Raw genomic sequence first — 8,627 nt, 5'->3', positions numbered from 1 at the left:
GATGTTCGTTGACTAGCTTTTGGTACTGTTGGTTCAAGAAAAGTTCTGTTTGTCTGCTTTTGTTTCTGTATCAGGATATTATCAGCTCGTGGAGCACTTGTATCTATAACCTAGCAGGTTATTTATTCTTCTTAAATCAGTGAACCACACTGATCTAGAAGAATTAATTTTGGTACTATATATTAAAAATCCTGCTTTATATATTTTGCTTGTCTCATTATTTATACTTCACACATGCACACACATTTTTAATATTTCGCATGTGGGAAAATAAGGGACGGATTCTTTTCATTCGATTGATAGAGAAATATTATATAAAATTCAAATCTCTCAATCTTATTATTCGACCTTCGTTCGAATCAAAAGAAATAATTTCTCAGTCAACCTTTAATATTCGAATGATTGAAAAGAAAATTCTCTCAATCTTAAATATTAAATATTATTCGAAAATCGATTGATTTCCAAAAGAAAAGGAAAAATCGAAAAACAGAAAAGGAAAAGAAAATTTGAATTCTGTATACATATTCGAAATACATCTTCGATTTCAGGATTATTAAATTATTCTGAAAAATTCGAAAAGTCGAAATTTATAATCTGATTCGAATAAACAAACAGAAATTCGAATATAATTTAACTTTCTCTCAACATAAAATCCCTTGGCTGATTCCAAGTACATGCATTGAATCTTCTGTACTCACGATAACAGAAATTCAACTATATGTTTGATATTATATTTGGGAATTATTATTAAAGGGACGGATTTTTTAAAAGGAGAAGAAGATATATTTTTGGTACCTTTATCAAATAAAAGGGGAAGAGAAAACGTCAACATTTTAAAGAAAAAGAAGATATGTTGAACGTTCAAAATTTAAAAAGAAGATATGTTGAACGTTCAAAATTTAAAATGTTTAAAATTTTGATACTTCCAAAAATAACGATCTATTTTAATGTGGTACTAATCAATGTTTTTGCAGGAATTGTCCTAAAAACTGTGAAGGATTACTTGCTCCTATTTGTGTAGATTAGAATTTTTTATTCATGCATACACGTAGGGGAAGCACACACTTTTAAAATTTAAATTTTATGTTTATTTGACAAGTACCAAAAAGGGGAAGATTGAAAGGATATCTTCGATATAAATTTATTTATATTTGTTTTGGTATTTGTGATAAACATTAAATTTAAATTCACCTAGTAATCCTCCCAATAGGTCATTGATTTAATTGATTAATCAAAAGTTAAGAGTTATTTTTGGCAAGTCATTTTAAAATAATTGTTTATTCCTTCGTACCAAAAATACATTTATTTTTAAAGGAATATTTCTGTTTCGCAATATGCGTGTTGAGGAATCGTAAGATATGATGTCCTTCATCTTCCTATTGCAACATCAAAATACATGAAGCTCGAAAAAGGATTATCCTTATGTGATATTCTTTAGACCACTCATGTGACATTAAAACAAAAATTTCAATTTAAAGTAATTTATTCCATATTTAAATGTTTTATCTACTCTCGGAATAAATTATTTTAAATCTTTTAAAATCATAAATCCTTTGATCTTCAATGATTTAATTTTTCTAAATCAAGGATTTATCTTCTTCATATTAATATTGGTCTTGAAAAATATTAATATCATTTTAAAATATACCTTTGGAATATTTTCTCCCGGTCTCTCAAATTCTTTATTTTTCGGAGGAAAATATTCACAATACTTAGAAAGGCTTTTCAATGTATCAAAATCATGATTTATCATGAACACTTTATTTCTAAGTATTTTGGTATCAAAATATTCGTCAAAAGGTCTTCTTGAGAATTTAAAAGACGAATTGTTTCGGTTTTTCATAAACCAGTTTAAATCTTAGAAAATCGGCTTAAATACTTTAAAATAGTTCTCAACCCACCAAAGTATTTTATCTTTATGGGAATATATTTTAAGTATTTATTCAAGTTTTAAGTTTGGCCTAAATCTCTCTTCGGATATTTCAAAAGAATTGTCGTATTTTATTCGAAACCCTAAAGGCTGATTTAATCGTTTTAAATCCAAATAAAATACTTTCACTTGCCAAATTGACTTGAAACTTGAGATTAGCCAGTTATATATTATTCTTAATGCATGGTAAAAGTTTCGGAATTTTTCGAGAACTTTCATTTTTCTGCGTTTTCTGGCTGTCTGTCCGAACTTCGGCTGAACGTTTGACCAAGCTAGGGTTGACCAAAAATCACCAAAATTTCCAGAGTGCCATTTTCCAATATTCTAAGATTTATCATAATTTTTCTGGAATTTATTTCGCACGTTCGAAAAATCACATTATTTAAGTGTAACGGATTTATTACCGTTATCTCGATTTGCGTGCCTCTTCTAGAAGCTTTTTAAAGTGCTGAGAATTCAAAAGGAAGGTGCTAGGTTGCTTCCTTAATTGAGCACATGGGATAAAGGAAGTACTTGGTGGCCAAGGTTTGCTTGTGTCATGGATGACCTCATCTTTTAATTATGTCATGCATGACATCATCTCCCACCATTTGCCTATAAATACCAAGCCTTCCCCCACCCATTTTCTTTAAGCTAAGAGCCAAATATATGCTGAGATTTTGAAGTGAAAACACTCTCCCAAAGTTTATTCAAGCACCCACCATATTTACTTCATCTTTAAAACCTTCGATTCTTCATATACTTCGTTATATACACAAGGTTTTAAACCCCGAGGCTTCGTACCACCCAACCTAGCCAAATCTCGCTTAGCTCATTTTCATACCACTCTTGTTGTCCTCCCGAAGGGCTCTCCAAAGTTCGTGTGCAAAGCCAAAATCCGGTCGAACCTCCGACGAATTTTTCCGGCGAACTTTTTGTAAGTGGTTATTTTAGCTTCGTTTTACTCGTGTCTTAACCGACCATTTTTGACAAAGGGCTTTTGAACAAAAATATTCTCTTCATCTTTAAAGCTCTCTTTGTTTACAAAACACACGAGCTAGCCACTCGTTATATATTTGTGCGTGTGTTTTGTCCCGGAACCTAACTCGTATCCTTTGAGATTTCCTCACCAAACTTTGGAGGGATCTTTGCCTTGGCACGGAAAGCCGGATATAAGGCCAAAGGTAATAAGTTAGTTATTGTTGTGCGTGTTATCTGTGCTTAACTGATCATATCCCTACGCCCAACATACCCTTTCTCGTTTGGTGAACGTTTCCATATGTGCTGTGCTTCGTGGAAATACTAACCTTACGAGTTTAGCGGTTCCCGATCCCGTGTGTGTGAGTGTGATTATCGACTGCGTATTATATTTATAAATCACTCCACACTAATTAATATAACTCTCGTAGCTTGCCCGTACGCGGTTTGCTCAGGTTATTAAAATCAATCCGACTTAAAATCAACTATTTATATTTTCCGCGCAATATAAATTGTTGGACTGTTGTTGGACACTTGTTGGACTAATCACCGTTGGACTTGTTATAATTGACAAACCTTATACCTGACCGTGATTATTGGACTGACTTAGCGGACTAAAATATAATCTTATTAAAACAAGGATATATTTTCGTAGATATTGTGTTCTAACTTTTGCAGTGAGGTGAAGTGAAGTGAGGTGATCTTCGTTCTAAGACCCAAGTCCTTGACGTATTGACGGGGAGTTAATAGTCATTGCACCGTGAAGAAGAGGAAAGACCCGAGATCTAATACCTAAGACCCGAGACCGGCAAAAGGTGTAGAAGTACAAAGACTACACAAGGTTCTACATCGACTTTGAGGAAGTAACGGGGAGTTACGTTCCGAGACAAGCTTTGTAGGTGTTTTTACATTTATAGTGAGGAGGTAACGGGAAGTTACGCTCCAAGATATATATTTGTAAAGGCTTCTCCGCCTACTTTAAAGGAGTATCTTTTTAGTAGAGAAAATCTCGAGTCCGGGGAGGAGCTCGGGGACTGGACTAGGGGTGAGTGGACTCCATCGGTTGAGTTAGCCACCGCGAACCAGGATAAAATCCCTCGTGTGGTATTTTTCTTTCTTTGCTTTTTGCTTCCGCATTTACAACTGCCATTACTCTAGATACAAGCTTTTAAAAAGGGGGATAAACTTTTTAAAACGCCATAAAGTTTTTAAACTGGTGATTAAGCTATTCAACCCCCCCTTCTAGCTTAATTATCCCTATATACGGACCTAACAGTTAGAAAGGAATAGCAAGGGTGAGCAACAATGCTCAGCAAGTAATAATAAACAATGATAGTTCTGAAATGATATAATAGAAGTTCACGAGTTCAAGATATAAGAGGATTCAACCTGAGTTCATGAGTTCATGGTATTGTATAGAATGATTTACAATACCTTGCAACATTTAAACTGAGAAATTCAATCTTTCCAAAGAATTATTGAATTGGACTATCACATTTTAATTAAAACCAAGGTTAGGCAGCTGATCAGTTCCGCACTAACCCCGAGCAGGCCCCGCCATGCTCTATCACTGGATCCAAGGCACTCATTGGCCTAACATGACCACGAATCTGGTCCACAGGTTTATATAAAAACAATAATCCAATTCTCTAATTCAATTCAAGAAGCCAATGTAAATTAACAGAACATCATCATAAATATCATCAACAACAGAATAATTCCAATTCAAACTTTGATAATAATCTATTCATAAATCATGATCCATCATTTCATAAATCACAGTTCAGGAAATCCTCAACTATTCAGTATCCTCCATTATCGGCTAAGCAACTGAATTTAGCCTGCTAAACCAGCATGACAATGGCGGGTTGAATAATCAAGAAGATCCCAATTCATTCAAAGCTCTAACTATCACTGAGCAACACATGCTTCAATGACAATCTGAACTTCGAATTAATTTATAAAACGGAAATTCTTTAGAAACTTGAAGATTAGAAAGAATGGGTCAGAATACTCGCACTTTCGAACATTGAAAAGAAAGGTATGAATACTTGAAACATATACCAAAGGAATGGATCAGAATATTTGCAATATATCCAAGAGAAAGGTTTAGGATACTTGCCTTAAATCTGACTCCAGTTTCATAGCTCAACCTCATCTTTCCACTTTCACAATCTATCCATATCATAATTTCTAGACCATCTCTAGCCGTACTCTATTCGCCACATCGCTTCGCTTACTCGATTCATCCCTTATTCGTTTTGCAATACCATTTCGACTTCCTGACGTCTTCGAGCGTACACGTCTCGTCCAAATCCTTTACGAGAATAAGATAATACTATAGTCACTAAACAATATATCGCATATACATATCACGTATACCGATACCCACTTATATACCCCTTTAAACTTATCAAATACCACGTAACACATAAGCATGCTTTGACTCTAACATATAGTCTAACATATAGTCAATCATATTCCACATAACATATCACCAATCAATTATCATATAAATCCTTATCGAAAATCCGACATCGTCTCGTCTATGTATAAGACTATCCACCTATTATCCTATCTCAATCATTAATCAACCAACAAAATCCAATAACTATAATCCATATATTCTTATCCAATATCAATCATACGAATCATTTATCACTTCACAATATCAAAACTAACACGTACTTCACATAATCATCACTTGATAGCACTTAGATCACATATTATCACATTATGCATACTTATCAACAATTATTCACCTTATAGACTCAGCCATATAGTCACATCATATTAAAATAGACGTTATAAGCTTCTGTCTCTCTTTCGTTTCACTTGATTCCGACTTACGGATCAAAAGTTATGCTCAAAACAGTTTTCTCACTCTCCTATCGGCACATAACACATCCAACCAATAGCAGACAACACACAACACATAAGGTTTCCCATCCCAATTGATATTAAATCAAGTCTTGGGTTAAAAATGATTTTTCGGGAATTTTCCAGAATTTTTAAACATTTTTCGGAATTAAAATCGATAAAAGAATCACTTTTCGAATAAATAATCAAGTCCCAAATACTTGAAATTGGACTTGAAATCATTCATAAACAATTATCGAGCCTTGAAAATAATTTAGAAAAATATTTCAAAACTCGAAACTATTTTTCGGAATTTTTAAATCAAAAAGGATAATTAAATCCAAATAATTAATCAATTAAAATCAATTAATAATTAATTAAATTAATTAATCAATTAATATTTAAATTAATTGACCAATTAAAATAATTAATTACTAATTAAAATTAATTAATAAACTAATTTAGATTTATTTTTGAATAAAGAAATAATTAAAAACTATTTTTGGAATTAAAATAAATAAATAAAAACAATTTTTGAAAATTAAAATTAAAAAGGTTTAAAGTGTAAATGTTTAAAACTTTGTCGCAGGGTTAAAACTGTAACCTTTAAAAGTTACAGGGGCTGAAATGTCGATATAAAAACCTCAATACAGTCAACTCACCATCTTCAAAAGTCTGGGGGCTAAATGGAAATTTTCCATCGCCGCCGCCTTGACTCGCCGGAGCTACGGTTCCCGGCCTCCGCTCCTCCCCAAACTATCCAGAAATGGCCTATACATGGCCAAGAACTCATTACAGTCATCAAACAAAGCATCCATGTACAGAGATGGCCGGAAAAGCTTCGAAAAGAAGCTACCGCCGTTCGAGTTTCAAAACTCCGGCGAGGCTGATTTGTTGTTCAAACACACGATCTAAAAATACAACTAGATTCCCTTCGACATGACAAATCTGTTGGTGTGCTCCGAGTTTTCCCAGGTTTAACAGATTAGAAAAACAAAAGTTTCAATTAAAAAGCTTCAAAAACCTCCAAGAACACGAAGAACAACAATTCCGAGAATTAAACCAACGTTTCTATATGTTATCGAAGTCAAAATTCGACATATAATATACCAAAACGACGAGAAAAACACGCTCTACAACATGACATCATCAAATCAATCAAACAAGATCAGTTACGAAAATTTATCATTTAAAATCAATAATTCGAATTTTATAAAAATAATCTAAAATCACCTGTTGAATCTGCACACAAACGGATGATTAAACTAGATTCTACGCGTCGATAGCTTCGTTTTGACTATTCATACGCCTCCATCGGATTCCAATAACGCCTTCAAATCCTCGTTTGATTACGAAGAACACGAAGAACGCAGCTCGGTTTCTCTCGGTATTCGTGCAGAGAAACTGGTGAAATGATTTTACGGGTGAAATAAAGCTACGGGAAAGTCTATTTATATTTACAAATAATTGGTACCCCTTTGGATCGTTTATGACATGAAAATACGTATTTAATAGCTTTATATTAATAAAGCGGGGTCCAATCGGTACCGGTTTTCGAGATAATCATCAAAACGGGGCTTTTAAAAGCAATGATTAGTCTGCGGGTCCCATTTGCACGTATTTCAATAAAAAGTAATATAATAATCAAAATATCTAGCTTTCACGTATATCGAGACAAACTGGATAATTATCAACAATTAAAATACCCGAAAAACTCCGCCGGACCGACTCCGGGGAAAACCGTACTCCGGATCGAAAAAGTCAAAACACGAAAAATGTCCGGAATATTAAAATTAAGCTAAAGGTGAGTTTTGTTGAAACTTCCGGGAAGAAAATTTGCTACACCGTTACGAGTTGACGGTTTTACGAATAATCAAATAATTAATAAATAAATACAAATATACGCAATTTAATCCATAAATCGATCAAAAAATCATATAACAATCCATAAATCGATATGAACATAACTAAATAAACTATATTTTCTCCTGAGCATATAGAAATTGAAATCTCACGAATACGAACACATATGAGCAGTTAACGCAATAAACCAGATAATATAAAATTCACAAAAATTCATATATTAATCATATAATACTTATAATTAACCATAATTAATTAACCAACAAATCCACCAATACCACTTACTCACATCACACATATATTCACATAATAATCATCTAGAATTTTCGAAGCAATATATGAAAATCAGTTTTAAAAATATAATCATTTATCAATAACACAATAACCCGGGGTTTAATATAAAATTTTGAAAAATCCTTAAACTGGAATAAAATATTAAATCTTATTCCTTTCTTTAAAAAAATCATTTTTAATACTAATAAAAATGTTTTTAAAAATCCGGGTCATTACAATCTACCCTCCTTATAGGGATTCCGTCCTCGGAATCAGAAAAAGAAGGAGGACGCATAATCAGTATAATCCATATTAATCCACAACACAAGTATAATCACATACAACTATTCACATAATCACATCAATATTCAACTAGAGCCAACAATAATATCTAGACAAATACATTTATAATAATCAAATCTGAATTTAATAATATGGGATATTACAGATGTTGATATTGAACAAAAAGCATATATTTTTATGGGAAGAGACGTGCTTTTTGAAAGTCAAAAGTACAATATTCTACGAAACAATCGTACCTATCTAAAAGGGAAAGATATTTGGTTTTTATCAACCAAAAGGGGAAGGAGACGTGCAATATATAAAAATTTAAAAAAATTTCATTGCACGATCAAAAATTAAAATTTTCCTAAAGATAGAGAAATGAATGTTTTTTAATCTTAAATTTTTTTTTCTAACCAATTTCTTTTCAAGGTACCTCTATTGGAATTACGAGGATTACAAG

At 32.6% G+C, this 8,627-nt stretch overlaps 2 long non-coding RNA genes across 2 annotated transcripts; one reads left to right on the top strand and one right to left on the bottom strand.

Moving 5' to 3' along the window:
• Positions 1-2,573: 2,573 nt before the first annotated feature.
• Positions 2,574-3,903, top strand: LOC135152433 (uncharacterized). Its single transcript, XR_010291610.1, has 2 exons — positions 2,574-3,093; positions 3,566-3,903. It is a non-coding gene; the product is annotated as an uncharacterized LOC135152433 (long non-coding RNA).
• On the bottom strand, positions 3,566-7,622 carry LOC135152434 (uncharacterized). The gene is made up of 2 exons (XR_010291611.1): positions 6,980-7,622; positions 3,566-5,204 (listed from the first exon to the last, which is right to left on the bottom strand). It is a non-coding gene; the product is annotated as an uncharacterized LOC135152434 (long non-coding RNA).
• Between the last annotated feature and the right edge of the window lie 1,005 nt (positions 7,623-8,627).

The sequence above is a fragment of the Daucus carota genome, chromosome 4, assembly GCF_001625215.2.
Source record: "Daucus carota subsp. sativus chromosome 4, DH1 v3.0, whole genome shotgun sequence".
NCBI lineage: Eukaryota > Viridiplantae > Streptophyta > Magnoliopsida > Apiales > Apiaceae > Daucus > Daucus carota.
Note: the sequence above shows the minus strand (reverse complement) of the source record. Positions and strands in the feature narration are given on the sequence as shown.